This window comes from Haliotis cracherodii, unplaced genomic scaffold (genome assembly GCF_022045235.1).
Source record: "Haliotis cracherodii isolate W230 unplaced genomic scaffold, xgHalCrac1.p SCAF_8, whole genome shotgun sequence".
Lineage (NCBI taxonomy): Eukaryota > Metazoa > Mollusca > Gastropoda > Lepetellida > Haliotidae > Haliotis > Haliotis cracherodii.
In genome coordinates this window covers 46,512,725-46,539,430 of record NW_027266341.1, presented here as the reverse complement: position 1 = coordinate 46,539,430, position 26,706 = coordinate 46,512,725, and the positions used below count along the sequence as shown (strand labels likewise).

Sequence of the window (26,706 nt, the reverse complement as noted above, 5' to 3'; positions counted from 1 at the left end):
GAGTTTCGTTTCTCATAGGTCAAATATGGCCGAACTTTTACTGTTCTCTCCGATTGTTATGATTGGAATCTCTAGAATTAGAATCGGGTATGAACCATTGATTCATCTACTCATACATTTATTTTTTCTTACAAATATCAAATGAATTGCACCGCACATCTCTCAGTGCAATTGGATATGTATACTTTCTGAGTCATATCTAAATCTACAAGACGGCCTTCTTTGTACAATACAAACGTAAATGTACGCGTGTAGTGATAAAAGAGACGATCCTTGAATAATATATATGCTATTTCTATTTGTTCTCGTTCACTCTATTGTACTTATGATTTGAAGTCATATTATCGTTTCAAGGAGTAATGGTACGCTATTATAACTGTCGTTTGGTGCAGAAATGCAGTTGGAGTTCATACTTTCCTGTACTCGGAAAGTCTGTGGTTTATGCAGTTATAGGGCCAGGCTGTTACACGTGTTCATGAAATGACAGTTTAATAACTAATTATGTTTAGTAAATATAAAGTTACAATGGAAATCTATTTTAACTCACTCTCTATACGACAAACTTCAGTTGTGTCTAACCTTCAAAGTATATATTAAGACGGAATCGAGATATAAATACGGTGGACAATGGAGTTGTTTCAAAATCTCTGCCTCTCAATGATCGCGTAGCCATTGACATTGTAGGCGTGTTTGTTCCGAACCTTTTTGTAGCTTATAACTTTAAGTATAGACAACAGCTATGTGTATTTCATCTAACGCAATATGGCCAACAAGAGTTCGAGCAGCCTGTGCAAAAAGCCACATGATAAATATCCACTTAACAAAAGCAGAAAGAAACTAAAATATGAAATATATATGACATAACATTGACGTTACCTTGCATGTGCATGTCACTGGGACGGCTACGTGTAGTCTCTTGTACAGCTCGAAGTGAAATGTGTCACTGGTCTTTCCACAAAGGGACGGTCGAAGTTGAGTTGGACACAGCTGTTACAGAACCGATTTTGTACATATTTAAAATCATTTCAAAGTCGTTCGTGCAGTTACAGTCAAATATGATGCACATACATGTAGTCATTATGAGCATAAACGGCAGGTAATGAATACAAAAATGTCAATATATCGTAGATATCAGCAGTAAACCTGTTTTGTTATTTTTTCAACACTTGTGGATATATTTCACATCAAAAGACAATTTTGAGAGCTATTATTGCGCGTGACTTTAACGCTGATTAATAGTATTTCTGTTACTAAGACGTTTGCAGCTATCGTAAACCACCAAGCAGGGATATATGGTGCTGACAGACCAAGAATTCTCAGCGCGAGCCGGATTTAAGCCCACTGTCATAGGTTCCTGGGACGTCTAAGGGACGCAACTTTACAAGGCGAATTCCAGTGCCTGAGACGACTGAGCACGGAACAACCAAGGGATGAGTCATCAAGATATACTAGAAAGAAAAATACCCGTGAAGGGCTAGAATTGGTCTTCAGCAACCCATACTTATCATAAGAGGCGACTAACGGGATCGGGTGGTCAGGCTCGCTGACTTGGTTGATGCATGTCATCGTATCTAATTGCGTTGATCGATGCTCATAATATCAATCACTTGATTGTCTGGTCCACGCTCGATTGTTTACTGACTTCGTTCCGAAATAAATCACAACTCTCACTTGTAATTGTATCACTGTATCACTTTAAATTTTAATGATGTAAATCACGTATCTGTCACTTTTAATGTAGAATACGTCAGTCACTCAACCAGTTCCACTATTATTTTCCCAAAAGATCAAAGATTAAAAACAGTTATCAAGATTTAATTTCCACATCTTTAGAAATACTTAATCTTAACATTAACTGTCATCTTGATGCATTATTCTGTATTGAATGACATTAGATATATGCTCCTATACCGCCGCTGGTGTCTTAATTTGCGAGAATTAAACATTGGGTTTGCGTCCAACCATGCGCGTGCCAAATTATACAGCGTCCAGCTTTCAGAGCGCCAAATAAGTCTTCCAAAGTAGAAATTAAACAAAATGAATATTTATCAAGTTTCCTTTTGCTAGAACATATGCATGCTGTTGTGGTTTTTAAAAAAAATCTTCGTTCTCTCTGTTGGTTAACAATATTAAAACAACAAGTACTATAAAATATAATACGGAAATATATTACATATTATTTACGCATCCGGCTGCTCACAATACAATGCTAGTAAACAATATTTGTGTCCCAGGGACTGAATACCAATTAGACCAAGCCAGCTCTACAGACACTGACTCTCTCAGAGACAGCAAGGTACATTATACAGTTAATTGAAAACTGTAATCTCAAACATATCCAATGCTACTTCAACACTTCATCATATACTTAGCAGTTGAATATTCTGTAAAATTGAAATTAATCCTCTATTAGTTTACAGTGACGATTCTTGCAGGCTATATAATGCAGGTACGACCCGTTATGTATCATTCAATCTTTATCTTTCTCACATTCTTATAAAGGCATAATGATCGATAATCTCTTCTGTTGCAGTGTGAAATGTTACCTTATTGTTAGTAAGGCTAATCCCTTTCTCCAGACATTAATTGATCACTCACCAACAACTGACAAGGGATTACTCCTCGTTAAGGCAATACTAAGTGATACAGTATACTGCAGGTTAACTAGATTAATTAACTAATTAAGGGTTAAATGAGATTGTTTACTTAGAGTGTGATGTAATCCGTTTGATGTTGAATTACAAAGAGTGAATCTTCAAAAAGGGTAAGCATACCCAACACTACCGGTAGCACCTGGCATTCACAAATAGTGTTGTTCTAATACATCCAGCTATAATACTGACACGTTGCTTAAGGGTTATCGGAATAAATTTGAATTTGATTTTCACATATTTCCTCCTTTGCTCATGAGCATATACATGGATATACATGCATATTCATTATAAATTTGAAATGCAATTGTAAATAAAGTTGTTGTTTTTCTTCAGAAGAGTCGTAACCGAGTCCTCGGGATACGCCATCGCAACCTTCCCGTCCAGAAGAAACAGAGGTACGAGGACGCATTAAAGATAGCTCAGTTGATGCCCTCCGAGGAAAGTAACTATGACGAAGACGGCATAAAGATTTTTTACAGTACGACCAAAGAACTGCGAGTCGACGGAACTGCAGATGGCGAAGAGGCTCGCAGATGAGACATACATGAATATGCTGGACAGTACGGCAGCAGCTGGTATAAAATCTCTAGTACAATATAATAACAATGAATCAGCCTACTTCAACTGCAATATTGGTGTTAGACAGGGAGAAAACTTATCTCCTTTACTGTTTTCAAACTTTATTAATGACATTGAAAATCACCTTCTTGACTCTAATTGTAATGGTGTTAAACTAGATTGAACTATTCATACAACTTTTGATCTTACTGTATGCAGATGATGCCGTTCTATTTGATGAATCACCGCAAGGATTACAGGAAGCATTAGGCTCCTTCGAAATATATTGTTATAGATGGAAATTGTCAGTCAATATCAGCAAAACTAAAATTCTTATCTTTGGGAGTTGACCAGCAAACACATCAAAATTATTTTTTTTATTATAACAACAAAAGTCTTGATATAGTTGACACATATAAATAATAGGAATAGAAGACTGGTTACAAGTATTAAAGATCTCGCTGATAGTGCTACAAAAGCTATGTTTTGTTTTAAACATATTTTATTGACATATATGGTCAACGGGATTGGGCAAAAGTTATCCAACTTAGGTGGCCCTTTCCCTACTCCATAGGTACAGACATTGATTATACATATATATACACGTATACATACACACATACATATACATACGTATACAGAAATACAAACATATACACATAATCATATATACACACAATCATACATACTCATACATACATACACATACTCAAATACATATGCACATATTACATTTATAGTAACAAAGAGAAATATATTTACACAAGAACATAAACATAATGTTTGCAAGAATAACATAGACATGCATAAGAATTGCCTATAGACACAGTTTACTTGTACTATACACATTAATCCAAAATACATGCAAGACTACATATATAATTACACAATCATACATACACTTATGTACATGTACACATATGCTTACATACACACACTACATGTACATACATACACATATACCCTTGAATACGCATGCATACATATATATATACAAACACATACACATATTTACACACATACACCAGGATATATATATACCCGTTAACATTATGTTTACAGAAGGAGGTAGAGATACTGTAAGTAACACATGTATTCATATACATGCATGGAGTTTATTCACTGATGGAGTAATTAATAATAAATGGTCGCAGAGCGATATTCTGTATTAATGATAAAGGGTTACTCGAATCTATTAGTCGACAGTATATATTTTTGAACGCTGTTGAAGATGAGGTTATTGTGACTTTCAGGTAGGGATACATCACCGTAGAGTATATGTAGTTCCGGCTTTTATAATGTAAGCGAACATGAAATTTCTGGGAATAGTGTAATTGGGACATTCAAGAAAAAAGTGTATGTTGTTTTCACATGGGTTTCCACAAGAGCAGGACAAAATATCAGATAAATTTACTTTAAAGAGGTCTGCATTTAGGGAACTGCAAGAATGCCTTAGGCGTGTATGTAAAATATTAGCTCTACGGTTGCCGATTGATAAGTATGGAGGTGGAGCTGTAATGGTTGTTTTAATCATATGTTTAAAATTTGATAATGATGTTGCACTTTTGTATTCAGGGGGTAACTCATTCCATAATTTGATTGAAGAAGGTATAAATGATTGTTGGTATGTAAGTGTTCGTGCTTTCGGCAAATTCAGATTATTCTGATTTCGTAACTCATATCTACTAAAAGTTGATACTTTGGGTGGTAACATGTCATGTAAATACGATGGGCATAGGTTATTAACAATACTGTAGATTGTACAAAGTTTTTTATTTGACCTTCTATAAGATAGCTACAAAAGCTATGTTCAGTCTGTTGAAAAAATCACGAAATGTCGATTTGCCATTGGATTGTTTACTGTATGCCTTTGATACAATGATATTACCTATTCTAATTTATGGGTCCGAAATTTGGTGTTTTGAAAATGTTGAATATCTGGAAAAAATCCATCTAAAATTTCTTCGACTTGTTAAAGAATATGACCCTCGTTTTATGCTCTATGGTGAACTCGGCAGATTCCCTATCATGATAAAGATGTACAAACGTCTCATTTCCTTTTGGCATAAATTAACCTACCATAACGGTGTAAATAAACTTTCAAACCTTGTCTATATTTACTTGACCTTGAATAATGAAAAACTAGAAAATTCCTGGTTGTTAAAGGTTAAAGACATTTTAGATGGAACTGGTTTGACGTATGTATTCAATAGCCCGAGCTCATGTACTACAAGATTTTAGATGACGTTTCAGAATCAGTGAGGTTAATTGGGGTGTAACGTTGCACTTCTATAGCGACGTGCTTGTGTGTGTGTGTGTGTGTGTGTGTGTGTCAGCTTGTACTAGCCCGGACTGATGCCGATTTATAGTGCTAGCTCACTGAGGTGAATCTGAAGATTGTGACAAGTTCAAATTTTGAATCTATTGTCATCACTCCACAGGTTTCATTGGTGCGGTGACAACCGTTGCCTTACTTGCAGCACTATAATTGAAGGCTGTTCAGTCCAAATTACAAAGGACACTAAATTTACTGTAAAACAAAATATGACTTGTGATACTAGAAATGATATTTACTTGATTGTTTGTAGTGGATGCAATTAAAAGTATATCGGGGAGACAGAACATAAATTAAAAAGAAGAATGAATCTTCACCGTTCACAAATAAAGCAGCCACAAAACCGCACGATTCCACTCAGTGAACATTTAGATACATGTGGAAGCGGCAACATGTTTAGTTTTCCCGCTTTACTCCCGGATGCCGAGGTTATTTTTCTGGCGCTCATTTTCCTAAGATCACTTTCATTGGGACTGGATGCTTAATCAATAGCCAGAGTATCTCACTGTTAATTATTTTTTATCATTTCCATTTACATAAGTAAAGAACATATCAATTTAATCTGAATACGTCAATGTGTAAATTTCTTGTTCTAAAAAGTACAGGTATAAGTATTCATATTCGACTTCTTATCATTTGTATATGTAAGAATTTTTTTTAATATTCTTGTGCTTGTTGTACATTACATTTATGGTCGTAGTTTGTTGACTTAGCTAACGATATTAGGCTGAGCCCCAAGAAATGTTTTGAACATTTGATTGCATTTTAAGCAATTTTGTGCCGTTTGGACAATATTCATACCAACAAATTAAACCGTGGCAAAAGTCAAATAAAAAAAATGGCGGATGTAAAATTTCGGAGTTAAATCAGTACTTTTCAAAAATCGGGAATAGTTTCTGCGCACCCGGCCACCTGGGTTCCAGCCACTAATGCCTACGTCCACTTTTGCCTACAGTTACTATTGCCTACAAAAAAAATAAAGCAGTGTGGAATAATGCCTACACAGTGAAAACAACATACCCATGCTAGGAATGAACTCTTTGAAATTTCTTTGAAATCATCAGATATCTGCTGGTGTATACTATAAGAACTAATGCAATGATGCAGAAATGATGCACTGATAGCAGGTGTCGCTGAAAATCACTGTTGCATGACTTTGTTTATTGTAGACCGTAGGCATTAGTGGATGTAGGCATTAGTGGATGTAGGCATTAGTGGACGCCGCCGCCACCTGGGAGCAATACTGCCAAAAACGTGCAATGTCCCTTTTTCCATGTTGAAGCATATTGAGAAAAGCATACCTTTGTACTTACTTATCTCTTGTAAAACATAAGACATTAATACAACATATATCCCCGTGTTATGGGTTTTTGGACGCTGAATAAACATTCATAGTTTTTTCACATGAACAACTGTAAAACATCTCATTCACTTATAAAAGACAACTTTATCACCAAAAAAGTCATTATTGGAGTATTAACAATTTCCGTTTGACGCCAAATTTGTATATTTTTGTATATATCACTCCAAAGCATATACAAGCTTGTATAGATGGATTTTTTTTGCAGTGCAAGTTATGAAATTGATCATCTTTAGCAAATCTCGATGATGATGAGCATTTAAGTTGAACAGTTGTTTGTCAAGGCGGATCCACATGCAACAACACAACTTGATTGAAGTATAGTTACCTACTTCTCATTAGTATTAGAAAACAACATTCCCAAACCACCAGATTACTGCACTCTATTGGATCTGTTTTTTAGAAATATACATATATGTAGTTTGTATCCTTCTAAATGAGTATTATCAAATTGGTCAGGTTTTGTTTCTTGCAATCCAACGATTGATGATGATTTAAGAAAGTCACAATTTTGGAAACTTCACCTTGCTGCGTAAACCACAGACATTGATAATCGTTGACAATAAATATACTGCTATCATTGATATTGCCATGTTGAGCACTGTCATCCTGATTATCACAGTGGAGACTTGTAGGAGTTGTATGCAGATCTGTTGTGGTACGACTGTGAGTGTCTTAGTTCATGGGTTCTTATTGTTCCTTTGGATGTGCAACTGCAGTATTGAGGGTAGTACGGGAGCAACCAGCCGAAGCTGCTCTGTACGGTGGTGGGTTTCTGGGGGTTACCAACTTTATATCGATGTATAGCCTGCCCACTATAATATGTGCTTTCTCCTTTGCTTCGGGAGCGTGTACAAATCAATTTTCAGATATTCGCGGACTTTTTCAGGGAATTGTTCACTAACAAAGATTGTACAGTCACCTTTTAATTTCCGGTATGCTGTAGATCTGACATCATCACGATCATGGTACTTGTGAAGTGAGCCATGACTGGTCGGGGGTATTTGCTTTTGGTTAATGACCGTTCACAATGTACCCGGGGGACACCACTGAGTGATTGGGCGGTATTAGACTCAGAAATATACACTCTTCAAAAAAAGAAACGCATAGTTAAAACATAAGGATATTTATTAAGCGGATGTAAAAGTATCTACACAGAATATGCGTGAACACAATCAAATGAAATTAGACACAGTGATCGACAAAAGCATTGTCGTCATTGTCAGCATTAATTCAGTTCAGTTATTGCACATGTGTAACCACAAGGGGGCGTCATGGTCAGTACCTGGTCACACCACCTCAGCCGCCACTGCTCGACACCTACTTGGCACAGATTGCACAAGTCGTCGGATTTTTTCGTGGTGAATTTTTCGCCATTCCTCCTGTAAGGCGTTGGCGAGTTGTGCCCGTGTGTGGTGACGTTGGCGGACGCGTCGACCACGTTCGTCCCACAAATTTTCAATCGGGTTGAGATCAGGCGATTTGGACAGCCATGGAAGGACATTGATCTTCAGGGATGTGAAATCTCCGCGGAAACGCGGAAAATCGCGTTTTTTAAAACAGTAGTCCTCGGAAAAAAATCATCTTCTGCGTAAAAAAATAATAAAAAATTATGAAAAAAACACTCCGAAAAATATTATCGAAATCCGGACAACCGTCGCGGATTGTTCTGTTTTCGATCAGAGCTTTCACCAGCATAGGTTTTCTATCATGAATACTTGCACTATAACGTGGGGTGTGGCGTCACACAGAAATTGTAAATACTCAGAGTCAGCCGATGGCTTGTTTTTAAGATAAAGTTGTCTTTTAGCCTGTAAGTGAATGGGATGTTTTACAGTTGTTCTTGTGATAAGCGAGAAAACAATGAATGTTTCTTCAGCGTCCAAAACCCCATGTCATGGGGATATATGTTGTATTAATGTCTTATGTTTGCAATGGAGTTTTATTTTCATCAAAAGGTAAGTGCAAGGTAAGTTTTTTTTCAATATGCTTCAACATGGGGAAAGGGTCAGACATTGCACGCTTGTGACAGTTGTCCTTGTGTCTGGGGGATGGGGGTTGAAGTTATTGGCAGTATTGCTCCCAGACCTGGCGGGTAGCCAGGTGCGCGAAAGTTATGCCCGATTTTTTAAAAGTACTGATTTAACTTCGAAATTCTACTGCATCTGCCCCCAGACCCCTCTAGACTTTTCCTTTTTTTTTTCTGGAGAACCCTCTCACATCCCTGGATCTTCTCATTAACAAGGAAATTAACTGTTGCACGTGCTGTGTCGGGCCGAGCGTTGTCATGTTGGAACAGCTCCCTCTGGCGGTCCAAAGTTGGGAGGAGGTGAGGACGCAGAATTTGGTCTATGTATCGGTTTGCTGTAAGATTGCCCTGGACAACCACTAACTGTGATATACCCGTGTAGGATATGGCTCCCCACATAAAGACACTCCTTCCACCAAATCGGTCCACCTGTCGAACGCAGTTCAGCGCAAACGTTCATGTCGACGTCGGTATACACGTTGTCTTCCATCCCGTCGTTGAAGAAGAAAACGTGACTCGTCGCCAGTTCCTGAGATCTCATGCCTGTACTCTGTTGCACCACCGGATACGTCGTTGACGGTGTACACGTCGCAAGACAAGTCCAACTTTTGGTCGTCTCGCTCGAATTCCCACTTCCCTCAGACGATTTCTGATGGTTTGGTCGGAAATTCTTCGCATACCAGGCACTTGTCCCGCAGTGTCCGTTGCGGTAGCAAATCGATTCCGAAGGTGGTGCAACCGGATGTACCGATCCGGAGCAGGGGTGGTCACTCTTGGTCGTCTACTTCTAGGATGATCTTGAGTCGAATTAGTGCGGTTATATCGATTGTGCTTTGATGAACGTTGAAGTGTCTTGCAACGGCAGACTGGGACTCCCCTGCTTCCAAACGCCCAATGGCTATATTTCGGTCAGCTGCAGTTAATCTTGGCATTTTTCGATCTCCGTTCACGTCAGTAAATTCGTAATGAACTGATGAATTTTCTACGGTCATTTATAGTCAGTGTCTCTACTCTTGTTTCCAACATTTTGCACGTGCATTGTGCTGAAATGTTTTTTCTGAAAGCAATTTCCGTGCATCCTTTGCATTTTTGCTGATAAACGTTTACAAAAATATTTGCACAACAAACATGACAAGATTAACGGGAATCAAACATAAGACTTGTCTATATGACGATTGCTGGGGACAAAAATCTAATTGGAATTCTCAAAACACCTATGCGTTTGTTTTTTTGAAGAGTGTACATTTATACCTAGTAACATGTACATTGTCGTCCCGCCAACTCGATAGCGTGCCTTCAATCGCGCAGCCTCGTTCTCACCACTCTGTGGTTTTGCCGATGAGGGTATGTCCGAAAAGGGCAACCTGAGGGCTTTAGGGCTGCTTATTTATTTTTTTGAAAATTCGGAATTTTGAAGAAGGTCGTGCTATAGATGGGGGAACTAAGGGAGTTTGTGTGGTTGTGTGTTATTGTGGATTTTGTTTTTTTAGGGTTTAAGATTGGCGATAGCATGAATTTGTAGTTTATTAGATGCGGCCTAGACGGCCTGTCATAATTAGGAAACTGCCTAATGCTTTGAAGTCTTGTAGGTCGTTTAGTGAGTTTAGATGTGTTGCTAGAAACATTTGGTTGTTGCAGTTTATTGTGGATTTGAGGGTTGGTCTGTGTTGTTGGTGGTGTGTGCAGTGTGATAGTGCATGTTCAGGTTTTTGTATTTGGTTACAGAGCATTTACCTGTTGGGTGTTTTCTGATTTTGTGTAGGTGAGAGTTTAGTTAAGTGTGTCCTATCTGTAATGTGATTATTGCCCTGCAGAACTCGAAAACCGTTACATATGTCTTCATCAAGCTTTGCATTTATATCACTTTAAGTGGTCAAGTAGTGCCTTTTGCTATTTTTGAATTTTTCCATTTTTTTATATTTTCCAATTTTCATGAAAGCATGCTGGACATAGGCTAACTTTGTGAGTGATGTTTGTTTCCGGAGCAGAACTCCGAAGCTGTTAAAAAATCCTCATCAAACTTTGCATTTATAGCACTCAAGTGGTAAAGTTGTGCCTTTTGCAATTTAGGAATTTTAGATTTTTTTATTTTTTACGTTTCCATGGCAACAAGTTGGACTTAGGTTCTATAGGGTAGAGTTCGTTTCCGGAGCATAACTCAAAACCCATTCAAAACTTTCTAACAAAACTTTGCATGTCTATCAGACTCATGCTGAACTGGTGCCTTTTGCTATTTAGGAATTTTATATTTTTTTATATTTTACGTTTCCATGGCAACAAGTTGGACTTAGGTTCTATAGGGTAGAGTTCGTTTCCGGAGCATAACTCAAAACCCATTCAAAACTTTCTAACAAAACTTTGCATGTCTATCAGACTCATGCTGAACTGGTGCCTTTTGCTATTTAGGAATTTTATATATTTCTATTTGTTACGTTTCCATGGCAACAAGTTGGATTTAAGTTTTAATATAGGGTGGGTTCACTTATGGAGTATAACAAATAAACTGTTAAGTATTTCCTTGCCAAACATTGCATGTCTATATATAAAGCACATACTGAACTGTTTAAGAAGTTATAAATATCGTCTCTCCCGAACTACCTTAGAAACTATGTACAAATCATTTATTTTACCATTTGTTTTTATTATTGTTGTCATATTTGTGACAACTGTACCAATGAACGAGCTACTTTATTGGTAAAAAAAAAATTTGGATGCTCTTAGAACCATATATGGCGCTGTCCGGGCTACGAGTAACCAGAAGATTTACAATGAAACAAATTGTAAGTCATTTAAAAACTAGGAAAGCGGCTTTAAACCCAACTCACTCACTCATTCATTAAAAGAGAGAAGATACAATTCAAAACTGGTAATGTTTTACAAAATGAATAATATTTTCTCCCGGGATATCTTTGTAGGCTTATTCCTAACACAGTTTCGGAAAACACAAATTGTAGCTTACGGGGTAAAACTAATTTTCAAACAGTGAAGTGTAAAACAAAAGCGTATGCAGTTTCAATTATACCAGCTACAACACAACTTTGGAATATGTTACGGGGGCAGAGACTGTTACACAATTTAAGAATTTGCTTCACGTATGGGGAGATAATGGTTTACACTGGAATTTAAATTATGGAAACAGATTATGTCAAATTATTCACAGTCGCCTCCGGTTTGGCTGCAGCGATCTTAACGCAGATCAGTATGATAGATATATTTTGGATACAAGGACTTGTTCCTGTGGATATCATACCGAAGATGCTTTACACTTCTTTTTTGTGTGTACAAATTACCATGTTCTTCGAAATGAAATGTTTTTTTACCAACATGGTCATTCTTTACAAACAGTGCTATGCGGAAATTCGTATTTGAGAAAGGAAGAGCATATCAAAACATTAGATTCTATTCAAAACTTCATTTTAAAAACCGGCAGATTTTCAATCAAATGAATTGTTTACTATAAACTGAAAATATATTTATTATATTTACACATCTAGCTTGGCATGTGCAATTCATTTGTTACATCTATGGAGCGGTATTAACATAAGCGCTTCGCTTGTTTACCAATCCATTTTCACATTTTTGTGAAAATAAATATGTTTAAATCAAATAACATAATCGAGCTCAGATCATACGATCCAGTGATTGATACTGAGAGCAACGAGTCAGGCCAAATATCCGATCCATTTAATCACGAGTTTAGGGTGCTAGGGACCAGTTCTAACCCGCATTCGTCGCCGAAATACCACAATGCATATTGACAAAATGACAATGGATGCGATCACAATTATTACATGACATTATATAACAATATCCCTTGTAGAGTATTTGCTGTTTTTCACACATATATATGAGGGCGTCCACATACATGTACAGCGATAATGTACCCATAACCGTAGAAAGAATATACGTACATACATCATATGGGATTATCTAAAAGACGCGTAGGCTTCTCCAGACAAAACGGAGAGGATAGGCATCGACGAATTACAGATACAAAATAGTTAAATTGATACAGGGCATAAGAGAAAATGTTTTTTTTCTGGCAGAGTACACAGAATTGTTCAAAATCAAAATAGTTTATTTGTGTGTAGGCATTTGACCCATATACAAGAAATGCAATGCCAATAGTACAATGTGAAACACATTACATGGCTTTTACGATGATATGTCTTTTTTGTATGCATAATATACATAACATTGCAGACGTTTTAATAAATCATCCTGAGTTATACACAACGAACTTTTGAATTTATATATAGTTGGAAATTCTCAATACAATTCTGGCAAATACAGTTCACGTAGTTCAATATTATGTTTACAGATCAATAAGAAATTATATTCATCTTCAACAGATATATTGCAAACAGGACACATACGTAAACATGATTCAATAGATTGCCATCTACCCTCGTTCTGTCGTAAAGGTAAAACATCTTAATTTGATAAATACACTGCGTACATGTTTAGTATTGTAAAATACTCATATCTTTCAGGTTCAAACAGTGTTTTATATTCTTTATACATCACATATCGGGTACCATTGCTGAGTGTTGACATCCAGTTTTGACGAAATTAATTTACAAAACACGTTTTAAATACCCCAATGAAAGCTCTATTGTCCCCAACAGACTAGTTTTAACCATATAAGCCCAAACCCATGCGAGAATAAAATGTTACGAACAGATGCTACTCAAAAATTACGACCGATGTTATCGAAATACATCAACATGTTATATACTTTTCTTGGGATACGCCCTTCGTGCATTCTGGTTCATTTTAACCAATACGTTACAATACGGACCTGCGCATTGACATAAAGCGGGTAGGGACAACATTCACCGTAGGCAATGGGATTTAGCGTTTCTTTTGCACACCTTTAAACAACTTTTACATGCCAAAAGATGAATTCGTTCTAACTGATCATACCGCCGGTAACCCCACACTTCTGACCCATATAAAAGTATTGGTAATACCTGTATATCAAATATTTTAAAATATACTTTTGGTTCAATCATTCCTATTTTAGTCAAATTTATGTTTATTTCCATCAAAGCCTGCAAGCTGCGAGTCTGGCATTTTGTCCTTTAGTTCTGCCCAAGCGGAAAGACTGTTATTAAGAACACTCATATATATGTTGCTTATAACACTTAATAATGACATGTCCCCTGTAGTTGTCTGGCATCTTCTTATCTCCTTTCTCATGTAGCGGTACTATAATAGACTGGGTCCAGACTGAAGGAAATATACCCGAGTTGTAAGTCGTATTAAAAAGGCAAATAAAAAAATGGCACAAAACTGTCTGATGTTCTTTTTAACATTTCAATCAAAATCTCATCTATACCCGCATATTTGCCATTTTATATACTATAAAGAGCCTTTTCTATTTCTTCCTCTGTGATAGTGAGTGAGTGATTGAGTGTGGTTTTACATCGCTTTAAGCAAAATTCCAGCAAAAGCACGGCGGGGGACACCAGAAATGAGCTTCACACATTGTACCCATGTCGGGTCTTCGGCGTGACGAGAGAACGCTTTAACCATTAGGATACCAGACCGGCCCTCCTCTGTAATAGATGATTCTAGTATAATATAATCAATTTCATCTTAAGGCGGGTCTTCAATATTAATCTTATTACCCTTGAGGTTTAAACTGTCGGACTGAAACATTTCACTGAAATATGTAAACCACATATTCTGACTGGTAGTGTTAAAATGACGGGGTACTGTGGATATACCCCAAAGTACCCTCCAGAATCTAGCAGGGTTATTTGTTGTTAGTTTTCAGATATCTACTTATTTCACTTGATAAGCTTGTTTTGTCTGCATTCAAATGCTCTTATATTTATTCATTTCAACACAATAAAGTCGCCTATTTTGAACAGATTTGCATTTCCGAAAACGTCTTAAAGTCTTGCGAGTTCGATACTTTGCTCGCTTACAGTGAATATGAAAACACTAGAAGCGCCTGCACATGTACGCCTTCTCATACATTCGGCTGCTTTTATAATAACCCGGCCAAATGATCCGAGAGCGCAATGCTTATATCCACGAGCTGTGTTGCTGCTAACAAAAATGATTGGGAGGCACAGTGGATATTTTCAATATATACATTAGCTACAGTTTGATTCCAGGTGTATTTGTAATTATCACTAAATATATCTGAACGATGATGATTATACATTTTCAGTGTCTTTTCTTGATGTGTAAGATAGATATCTAATTGCATATGATCCGATTCAACCCTGCCGTTTACATGCAATGACTCCACAAGCTGAAAAGCGTCAACTCAAGCGATAAAATAACCGTTTACAAATTTAGTAATATTCTATTTAGTAATATTCTTCCAAATCTGTTGGTAACATTGTCACTTGACTTGCGATGTTTAAGTGGTACCGGTTCCTTATGAAGAAAAACGTTACCGTTAAAGTCAGGTAAATTCTCTGGCGGGTTGTTTCTTTGTCCAACTCTGGCGTTCAGAACACCGGTGATAACCACATAACAGTCAGCTAGGATATCTAGGTTCTCAACCAGCCACTTAGACTAACATCTAGTCTGTGAAATGAACATATCGTACAGAAAAAACAGTTGTTCAGTTATCTGAATTAAAATATAATTAAAGGGAGACCAGTGACTCTCTTCATTTTCAGAAGACATTTCCTGATACTGCAGTAATCCAGACTTGCCAAACATTATAGACTTGCATGGGCTGTATTTGATATATATTTGTATCAGGGTCTGTAAGACAGACAACCAGCCACTGTTCAAGGAGTTCAATACCAATGTGGACCCCTCTGGTGGTACGTACATACCTATCAAGAAAATATCCTTTTTTCTTTGCAGTACCCGTTTAGATATTATCAGAGCAACAGAATAATCAATACCAAGCATTACCTGTGTGCACAATGCATCTAATGTCTTTTTGACAAAACCATACAAAATGGTATATGACAAAGCAAACATCATTTATTGTATCTGATATGTGTACATACAGTCGTCCATGACGGGCAGTTTTATGTGCCTTTGCTAAATAAGGGGTTTACTCTGATAAATAATAATAACTTTATCACTGAATGTTTCCAGTAAATACAAAATGTCAAACTCTGATAAATATTTTAGAAAATCCAAATCATCGCGTTTAAGATAATGTGAAAATAAACAATCATCTGCTAAGGAATTATTAAGGATTGGTGGGGGAGGGTGCCCTAGGCCAAGTCCCGAGGACGGATGACTGAACACAGCTATGCGGCTAGCATAAATGTAAACATCATCAGTGGCGCGGGGAATGTACTCCTCAAATAGTGTACAAGTATTCAGGGGGTGGGAAGAGGCTTCCGATTGGCAGACGGTCAGCTGGAGCAAGCTCACACTTGACGTGTAGTAAAAGAGAGAGCGAATAGTTTATAATACCAGACTATAGATGTAAACACATTCGATGATACATCTGTGAGGTTTAAGTTGATTTTGACAGCCCGGGCCAAGTCGGACCCAACACAAGCTAAACACTTCTGATACAGACTACACTGAGAATGTGAAGGGAAAGGGGCTTCACTTTGAGCACCGCTACCGTGTTTTCTTTAAATACCACGATCTAAGACACTATAAATTGTATTTTGGTAGATAAAATACTAGTCTATAGATGTAAACACATTTCATGATACATCTTTGAGGTTTAAGTTGATTTTGACAGCCCGGGCCAAGTCAGACGGAACACTTGTCAGACTGTTGAGAGTATGGAGATAAGAGCTCTACTTTAACCATCGTGTCTGCTTTAAATAAGATGAACAGTGACATTATAAAGTGTTTTTTACTTAGATATAGGACTATCCTAGAGATTTAAACGCTATGCCGACAGACATATTTGATAAGTTACATGTTACCTAGCTCAACAACGCTTACACACAGGTCGACTTTCTGATTTTCAAGCGATTTACTCGCAATCACTTAATTATGCTGCACGTTATTTTGGTTTGTGATTGTTCATTATATTAATGTCATGTGTGTCTGTTGCATCAATAATATGTAGGTATGGTAATGGAGAAATTAGCCAATAATAACTTTGGCCCCGACCGGCCCGACTTTTAGGCAATATCCACTTTCAGTACGAGAAAGAAAATTATAATAGGATTTTACTTCTTTAAAACCGTTAAAATCATCGTTAGAATATATCTTCAGCAACCCACGCTTGACGTAAGAGGCGACTTACAGGATCGGGTGGTCAGACTCGCTGACTTTGTTGATGCAAGTCATCCTATTCCAATTACGTTAGTCGATGCTCATAATATCACATACTTGATTGTCTGGTCAAGACTTCATTATTTACAGATCGCCGTCATATAGCCGGCGCCTTGCTGAGGCGGCGTTAAACAACAAACAAACAAACAAACAAACAAACAGCGAACTTTAATTTCCCAAAATTACTGGGGTTGCTGGTTCATCACTTGATTGTCTGGTTTGCTCACATACCGCCGTCACATGGTATGATCATGACTATGCTGTGTGGCATCAGGCAACAAACATTTACCTTTTAAGCACATCGTGTGAGAGTGGTGGGTCTTACCGGGTGAAGGCCTGCTTACCCTTTTCGCGACAACCTGGTGTCATTACTGATTTTCAGTAATCGATTCCTATAATATTCCCTGTGTTTTCCCGACCAATTTAATATGTTTCTAAATATATTTCGCGAACAATGATCAGTGTTCAGGGCAGTTTTGTTTTATCCAAATGGAAGAAACTGCTGAAGACATTTTGTCACAATATAAATGTGTACTTACAGTGTTTCTGCTGTGCTTCGTGCTAACGGTAGCATGGGATATCCTTAGGGATTTTCACTTTAATTACAAGAATCTCATAGTATGCAGTCAATTTGTCAATATAAGGTCTGGATCATACATTGGAACATTGGTAGCTATTCATATGACTTTGCAGTGAAGTTGTATGTATGATGATATAAATAATATATTTTGGCTCTTTTTCCAAACTTGTGGACGTGGCTGTTCGCACGTCTTTACAAGCAACATAAGCATCAAACCAACAATTCATGTTTAGACATTTTGATACAGACTCTCTTGTTATTTTCTGAGAAAAAAGATCACGGGATCACGCTTCAACAGACAAATGATTTCTGGGTTTTGGCAATTAATGAATATATTGTGAAATATTATCGATTGCTTCTCGAAGTGACTCCAAAAACGATGTCTTCTTGTAATGTTTTTGGATTGATGGTTTCTGAAAGTGGTGAGCTTATGAGGTAGTCTGTGTAAGATTTACCTTATGTAAAAAATGGTGCAATCAATCAATCCCTTTTATTTCCTTTTTAAGGCCTTGGAGTGAGTGATTCAGTGAGTGTGGTTTTACGCCGCTTTTTGCAATATTTGACCCACGTACAAATTGAAATAAACATTAATAATACACGGAGGAGTTAGACATGCTGAACATGACATGAACAACGTGATGCTAATGCATCTCTTTTGTAGTTAGAACAGTTCGTTCGAGTTGACAGACTGTTACGATGTAATATTTCAATGAAATTTTTCATGATTGTACACAGGTAAATTTCTAAGTATTTATGCTGCAACTTGTAATATACGGCACATGCAATGAAATTCATGTTTACCATTATCAGCCTCCTTTCTGTCGTGATGAGATGTTTCTGCGCCGTATCTCTTTGGTTTTCTTGTTTGACAGATGAGACTCAATACAAAAGGAATGCTTGACATTGGAATACATATTGAGTGAAGAGAAGATTGACTGCGCTTTACAACCATTATCCTTGAATAGACATTTCATTTCGAAACGCTGCTTTATTACCAACTCCCTGGGATTCCTAGACAAATCCAGGATTCCTGGCAACATCAATTACATTACACAACATAATACATTGATTTGGATATCTATCCTCCGGGAGCTCCAAAGCTCAAACAAATATTCAACCACTCAACCACGAGGAATCAACAAACAATTCCTGCCATATTCAGCTACAACGGCATTATTTGTACATGTATAACTTACACCCATTACATACTGGCGAAACCTCACATTTCTGAAGTCTCCAACCTTCCAGGTTGTATCGCAACATCAACTATTTTAAATGCAACTACTGGAGATCTATTCAGAAGTATGTTTGCAAATTATTTAACCGAATACGATGCTTATTTTTATTTTTTAACAAAATTTGAACAGAAATTGTTCGAAATTATCGATCCCAAATGATTTTAAGTTGAAATTATTAATCTTCTATCTCCAACATACAAGGCTTCATGCTTCCTCCACTTCCAACCATTTCTGAAAACCAACACTTCCGTTTCATCAGAATTGATCATTTATGCCAATTAGCAAAATTAAGAAAGTTAGTCACCATTCCTCTGCAAACTGATCTTGATGATTCAACATCTGCTTCAGATTTGAATACATTTCCTTTAAGATATTAAACATGTAAACATGCATGTTATTCTTTAACATTACATTAACATTACATTATATCAAAGAAAATCTCTGTCAACTGAATCAAAGGCTTTACCATAAAAATGTACAGTCTTTGATAAACCACAGTGAGTTCCTGCTTGGGTTATCGTTATATAAAGGTGCAATGTAGAGCAGATGACTGAAGAAATTTGAATAAGTTTATTAACACCTTTTGACGTATTATCCACAGAAATCATAAACGTCATTTTATGAAACTGAGTTTGACTTATTTTCCAATGTTTGATGAACGTTTTCCTCTAGGGCTCAGCGTACATTAGTTTAGAACATAAACTTCCAAGACATAAGGGACATGACTCCACAGAATAATGCCCATCCACACTCTTACACACCTTTCTCTGTTGTCTCCACCTCTTGATTTGGCGTTGTGAGGTTGCTCTGAGCAAACTGTAGGGTGAACACAGGGGAATCGCTGTGATGGTTACTGCTCACACTTACATCGTCCTTGAAAATTAACCTTTCAAACCTGAGATTTCCTCTTCTGACTTTTATCTCTGCATCCATGATAAGTTTCAGATTTTGCATTTCGTCAAGAGTAGTCGGTACAGTCTGCTATTTCACTGAGTTCAGAAATCAAAATCCTCGAGGAAGCAATGGATATACGATTAAATTACAATACGTAATACGAAATACGTCAGGTGATAGCAGTGAACATTTAGCACCATGACTCCTACGCTCGAAATGGCGGTCTCCAGTTATAGAGTGAGGCGAATTGTAGTCTATTTTCAAAAATGAGAAATGGTATATGACAAAGCAAACATCATTTATTGTCCCTGATATGTGTACGTACAGAAAACGGCAGCCTCTAAAGTTATATAAGTTTTATAACAACTTATGCAAAGATCATCGGTGCAGACAGTCACATAATTATAATGCAGACAGTGGTGATCGTTCCAGTTCGATGTTTAAGGTAAGTTGTAGGCCTGATACAATTGTAGCAACATCAACGTCAACATTCAGCTTGCATTACCTTTTTGATTAATGGTAAAGGCACACCATGACATGTTAAAACATATTTTGATTTCAAAATACACAGGTTTTTCCTATAGTCACCTGTGTAAAAACATCCTCTTTGGTATCTGAGGTTCACCGTTCCAAGGGCGTCAATACATAAACCAAAATATGCGTCTTCAAACTTCAAGAACGGTACATGACGCGATATGTCATATACCTGTTTTGCAACGGCCATACTAGTAACATAGCCACTACCTGAACAATAATCAGGATAGTATGGCTCAGGATAGTCGTTGAAGGAAATGTAACCCCTGGACCTCTTGTCCCTTATCACATCTAAACGTCCACATGCTCCTAATGCACCTGACTGCAAAAATAACTGATTGCGCTTGACTAGTCGTATCATTTCAGGCACATTTATCCACATGTCGTCATCTGTTTTTAGGACAAATTTGGCATTGTCACAAAATAAGGAAGCCCATTTTAAACCCATGATGGTTTTGTATGTCAGATTGGTGTACGAGTCTCTGAAGTCCTCCATCAACATGTCTTTATGGCGCATTGCCTCAAGCTTAACGTTTTCCATTAACTGATCACGAAGAACTTCACCCAGTAGGAAGACATAGCGCACATGTCCAGTATTGTTCCTGGAGATTGAAGCCCATGTTGCGCGTATGCCATTCCTTCTGTACACATTGTTGTGGCTTGTCAGGATGAGTATTAGAAGGTCAACGGAGTCATTATTCGTCTCGCTGCAGATGTCTTTATTTTGTATGAGATACATGAAGTCGTGTCTGAAACAGCTGTTACACCTAAACGGCCGAACATGAGATCCAGATACAGACGTAGGTTCTTTGTTTGACTCCTCCGTGATGATCACAGGGTATGAAATGCCAACAGCTGCATCAGGTTGGCTTTCAGTGTCTACTTCAGATAAGGCGTGATCGGTGCTGAAGGAGCTGAAGGTATTTTGAAAATGCTTGTGCTTGCTGCTCACAAGCCGTATATGTGGCGAATATTTTCTCGTGGTATCACTTTTCGTTTTCACAAATACATAACATACGTTTAAAGAGATAAGAATTATCATCGGACATATCAAGTACTGCATGTTTTTCAGCCTCATCGTTATTATCTCCTTTTTATCAACTGTTGTCACAGACCCACCTGGTGTACCTGTAATACGAAACAAATTATGTTCGTTAGTCATTATTAAATATTGTTGAACAGTTTAAACGTCTGACATTAAATGCAATTACAATATGTATCCACACACACACACACACACACACACACACACACACACACACACACACACATGAAACCTAACTTTTTCCCAAGTAGCACTGTGAACTGATGTATATATTAACCCATCCCTAAACCAGCCTTGAAGATACCGATCATTTTGACAGCTGTCACAAATCTATATGTCTGTACCTCACTCTTGTTATAAATGTTACTTGTTCTGAAGAATAAGTCGTGTCAGTAATGCTAAGTTGACAACAGATGCCCATTACAACACTTACAAATTATGTCCTGAGTGATAAAGTTCATCACTGTGGTGAAACCCACGGGCATAGATATGGTGCTGAAAACTGTGGAAACAGAATCGGGGTGAACTGGGATTCGAACCCACGATCATAGATTTTTGGTGTGTCCAAGGGACGCAATTCTAGACAAAGAATTGCGGCAACTTAGAGCACAAAGCCACCCGTGGCCCCTCTACCAAGATAAGGTGTGACACACATGTTTTATTTTCATATCTTTTTGGTATTTGGTGTGTCCGCGTTTAGCTTCCTAAGGGTATGAACCAGCATTAAATACATCATTGATGAGTAGACGACAAATGAACCTCATCCTTCGGTGGTTTCAAACCACCACTTCATTTCGGTAACGCGCGAAAGTCAAGCATCTTTCACTTACCTTGTGATGCAATATAGTAAGTACCAAGAACTTAATTTCCTCACGCTTATTTGTAAACTTAACTTTGAGATTAATTGACGCATGCGAAATGATAAAAAAATAAACGGAAAATGTTTTATTGACAATTTGCTAATCGTGCATTATGAAAGTACTTTTGACGAAAAAGGTTATTGTTTTATCTACACCTTGCTTATTCGCCGCACCGAACATATTCTAGTCATATGGTGCTTGCGTGTAAACTATCGATTCACTATCAGTGATTGATTTCATGTCAGACCCTATCAACCAAGCCACAGATGCTGATGGGGCGGTCGGGTAGCCTAGTGGTTGAAGCGTTCGCTCGTCACGCCGAAAACCCGGGTACGATTCGCGATAATGGTGCAATGTGTGAAGCCTTTTTCTGGTGTCCCCCGCCGTGATATTGCATGAATATTGCTAAAAGAGTCTGACCACCTGATCAATGAAGTCGCCACTTACGACAAGAACAGGTTATTGGGGATCAATACTACCCCGGAGTGTCCATTGATATAGTTTGCACACTAACAGTACTGCCATGTGGCACTGAACATTGGTGTTGGTTTATTTCTCGTGATTGTCAGTGGCAACAAATGACTGAAACGCTCGTAAAATATCAAATGCATTTGTGGCCAGCTTGGAACAGGATGTGTGATTGAGAGGTACATCCTATGGTTGACTAACACACGTGATGTGACAGTTTCTAAAATGCTGGCTGTACCTATACACGAGCGGGCAATCGAGGTCTTTATCATGCAACCTGACATGCATGTTATATGCCTGATTGAAACACCGACTGGCATCTTCAGACAGTATTCAATAATGAAGCACTGGCCTCTTTCAAGGCATTACATAGGGACAAATTCTTGACATTCGTGTGTGCACTGACATATATACACAAAGAAAAAAGTTAAGCACACCCTAATGTATTTCATTATTGTTTGGTCCCAATATTTGTAAGAGCCATGAAAGATATAATTACGGGAATAATTATGTTTTCTCAAGATGATGTAATCAGTCATGCGTGACGAAAGTATCAGCGACTTAATAGATCGGATGTATCAGCGACTTAATGGATCAGATGTATCAGCGACTTAATGGATCGGATGTATCAGTGACTTAATGGATCGGGTGTATCAGCGACTTAATGGATCGGATGTATCAGTGACTTAATGGATCGGATGTATCAGCGACTTCATGGATCGGATGTATCAGCGACTTAATGGATCGGGTGTATCAGCGACTTAAAGGATCGGATGTATCAGCGACTTAATGGATCAGATGTATCAGCGGCTTAATGGATCGGATGTATCAGCGGCTTAATGGATCGGATGTATCAGTGACTTAATGGATCAGATGTATCAGCGACTTAATGGATCGGATGTATCAGCGACTTAATGGATCGGATGTATCAGCGACTTCATGGATCGGATGTATCAGCGGCTTAATGGATCGGATGTATCAGCGACTTAATGGATCGGATGTATCAGCGACTTCATGGATCGGATGTATCAGCGGCTTAATGGATCGGATGTATCAGCGACTTAATGGATCGGATGTGTCAGCGACTTCATGGATCGGGTGTATCAGCGACTTCATGGATCGGGTGTATCAGCGACTTAATGGATCGGATGTATCAGCGACTTAAAGGATCGGATGCATCAGCGACTTAATGGATTGGGTTATCAGCGACTTAATGGATCAGATGTATCAGCGACTTAATGGATCGGATGTATCAGTGACTTAATGGATCGGATGTATCAGCGACTTAATGGATCAGATGTATCAGCGACTTAATGGATCGGATGTATCAGAGACTTCATGGATCGGATGTATCAGTGACTTAATGGATCAGATGTATCAGCGACTTAATGGATCAGATGTATCAGCGACTTAATGAATCGGATGTATCAGTGACTTAATGGATCGGATGTATCAGCGACTTAATGGATCGGATGTATCAGTGACTTAATGGATCGGATGTATCAGCGACTTAATGGATTGGGTTATCAGCGACTTAATGGATCAGATGTATCAGCGACTTAATGGATCGGATGTATCAGTTACTTCATGGATCGGGTGTATCAGCGACTTAATGGATCAGATGTATCAGAGACTTAATGGATCAGATGTATCAGCGACTTGATGAATCGGATGTATCAGTGACTTAATGGATCGGATGTATCAGCGACTTAATGGATCGGATGTATCAGTAACTTCATGGATCGGATGTATCAGCGACTTAATGGATCGGGTGTATCAGCGACTTAAAGGATCGGATGTATCAGTGACTTAATGGATCAGATGTATCAGCGACTTAATGGATCGGATGTATCAGCGGCTTAATAGATCGGATGTATCAGTGACTTAATGGATCGGATGTATCATCGACTTAATGGATCGGATGTATCAGCGACTTAATGGATCGGATGTATCAGCGACTTAATGGATCGGGTGTATCAGCGACTTAATGGATTGGGTGTATCAGCGCCAGGATCAGGTACTTCGATGACTTAATGAATCAGGTAGCTCGGCGACCTAGTGGATGATAGCGGGTCACGTACGTCTATGGCGTGGATCTTTCCTAATAATATCAATCAGTGGTCTGTCTCGTCTGGACATTTACAGGGCACCGTCATGAAATTGGTGCAAGCGATCGCGAGTTGAGTGTGGCGTTACAATGTGGGAGTTATGTCCCTTCTTTAGCCAGTCTGTACCCAACTCCGGGCGAATAAACATTGATTAAACCTTTTCGATTCTAGGTCACCTTTACGTGACAGATGATAAAATAACCGTAACGGACATAAACTAGTCACAAAATGTTATTATGTAAATAGTCGCCAATTGCTTCTTATTCCTTGGTCCCGTGGAATAGCAGTAATGACTTTTATATTTTGCATGTTAGCAGTTCGAATCCCACGCATGAGAGAAAACTTATACTCTTAACTTCTATCTTGATATCCCGATTCACAAAACCAGCAACAGCACGTACGTCATTACAAAAATACGTTGATGAAGTGCGGAGTCAAACAGGTCATGCATACCATAGCGCAGAAAAATATTCTTGCCAGTCACATCACTAACATTGAAAACATTGTATAGTCCTCTGGGCCTGCTTTGAATGTAAATCCTTTTGAGCCTGCGTTTGGTGCATTAATATAAGCACATTATTATCCTGGTAAGAAAGAGGTGACGCGTGAAGACTATGCTTGTCGTCAAAGCGACTGACGGGATCGGATGGACAGGTTCGCTGACTTTGTAAAGGGCACGTCAAACGAATCTTCCCCGAGATCGTTTCCTGGAAACGTACCAAGCATGACACCTGTCATGACCGACTGGAATAGGATTTTGTATCAATACAATGAAAAGAACATCGTATCGTTAGACGACTATCCACTCAAAGCAACTTGCATCAGCAAATGTGTGGCAATGTTGAATAGTAAACAACACGTAAACACTTACTTGATATGTTTGGACCGCGGCATTCAGGACAGCCCAGCGATGTATGTTTGAAACGTATCTACATATGTCTGCACAGTGCTGCTTAACACTCTACCTGCGCCTGCTGCGAACCTCCCTTTATATAGACGTCGTGTCGTGAGACCTGTTCACACCTGTCGTCCCGTTCGTGGTGAACATGAAGGTGTGTGTGGAAGGATGGGGCGGGGGAAGACGGGTGACGCTTGACGGGTTAAGCCTCGGAGTTGTTACTCAGTCATAATGGATAAACGCATCGGCCTTCGTGTGAACCCGATCATTTGTAAGTAGGTTACCCACAAGGCATGTGTGAATGTACCCGTAATTACACGATGGTCGTCTGAATGAAGGTAACGTTAAGTACATGAACTTAACATTCTGAATAATCATTCAAGGGTGGCAATTCTCCTTGGTCTAAACCATCTCCTGCACATGTCTAGACATTGTAGTGATATGTGTAAAACTGAGAGCGTAAATTTGGTTTAACGCCTCTTTGTACAACATTTCAGTTATATCAGGGCGTGCCAGATTGATGTGGGAAAAGAAACACACTGATGCAGGTTTGTTTTTTGTTGTTTCCAGCTATATGACGGCGGTCTGTAAATAATTCAGTGATTGATATCATGAGCATCAATCCGCGCAATTGGGATACGGTGACATGCATCAACCAAGTCAGCGAGCCTGACCACCCGATCCCGTTAGTCGCTTCTTACGACAAGCATAGTCACCTAGGATGGGTTGTTGAAGACCTATACTACCCTGGATCTTCATGGGTCACTGATGCAGGTATTCGCAGGGGTACGGGTATTTTGCTAAATCATACAGGGCGAATTTGGGATCCGAACTCTCGCTTATAGGATTCTGGCACGCCTCAGGGACTCCACCCTGTACAGCAGCCCACGGTGCCTTGGACTCTTGTGACACCTTT

At 38.4% G+C, this 26,706-nt stretch overlaps 1 pseudogene; it reads right to left on the bottom strand.

Moving 5' to 3' along the window:
- Positions 1–20,228: 20,228 nt before the first annotated feature.
- On the bottom strand, positions 20,229–25,786 carry LOC139450703 (beta-1,3-galactosyltransferase 5-like; annotated as a pseudogene).
- Positions 25,787–26,706: the final 920 nt, after the last annotated feature.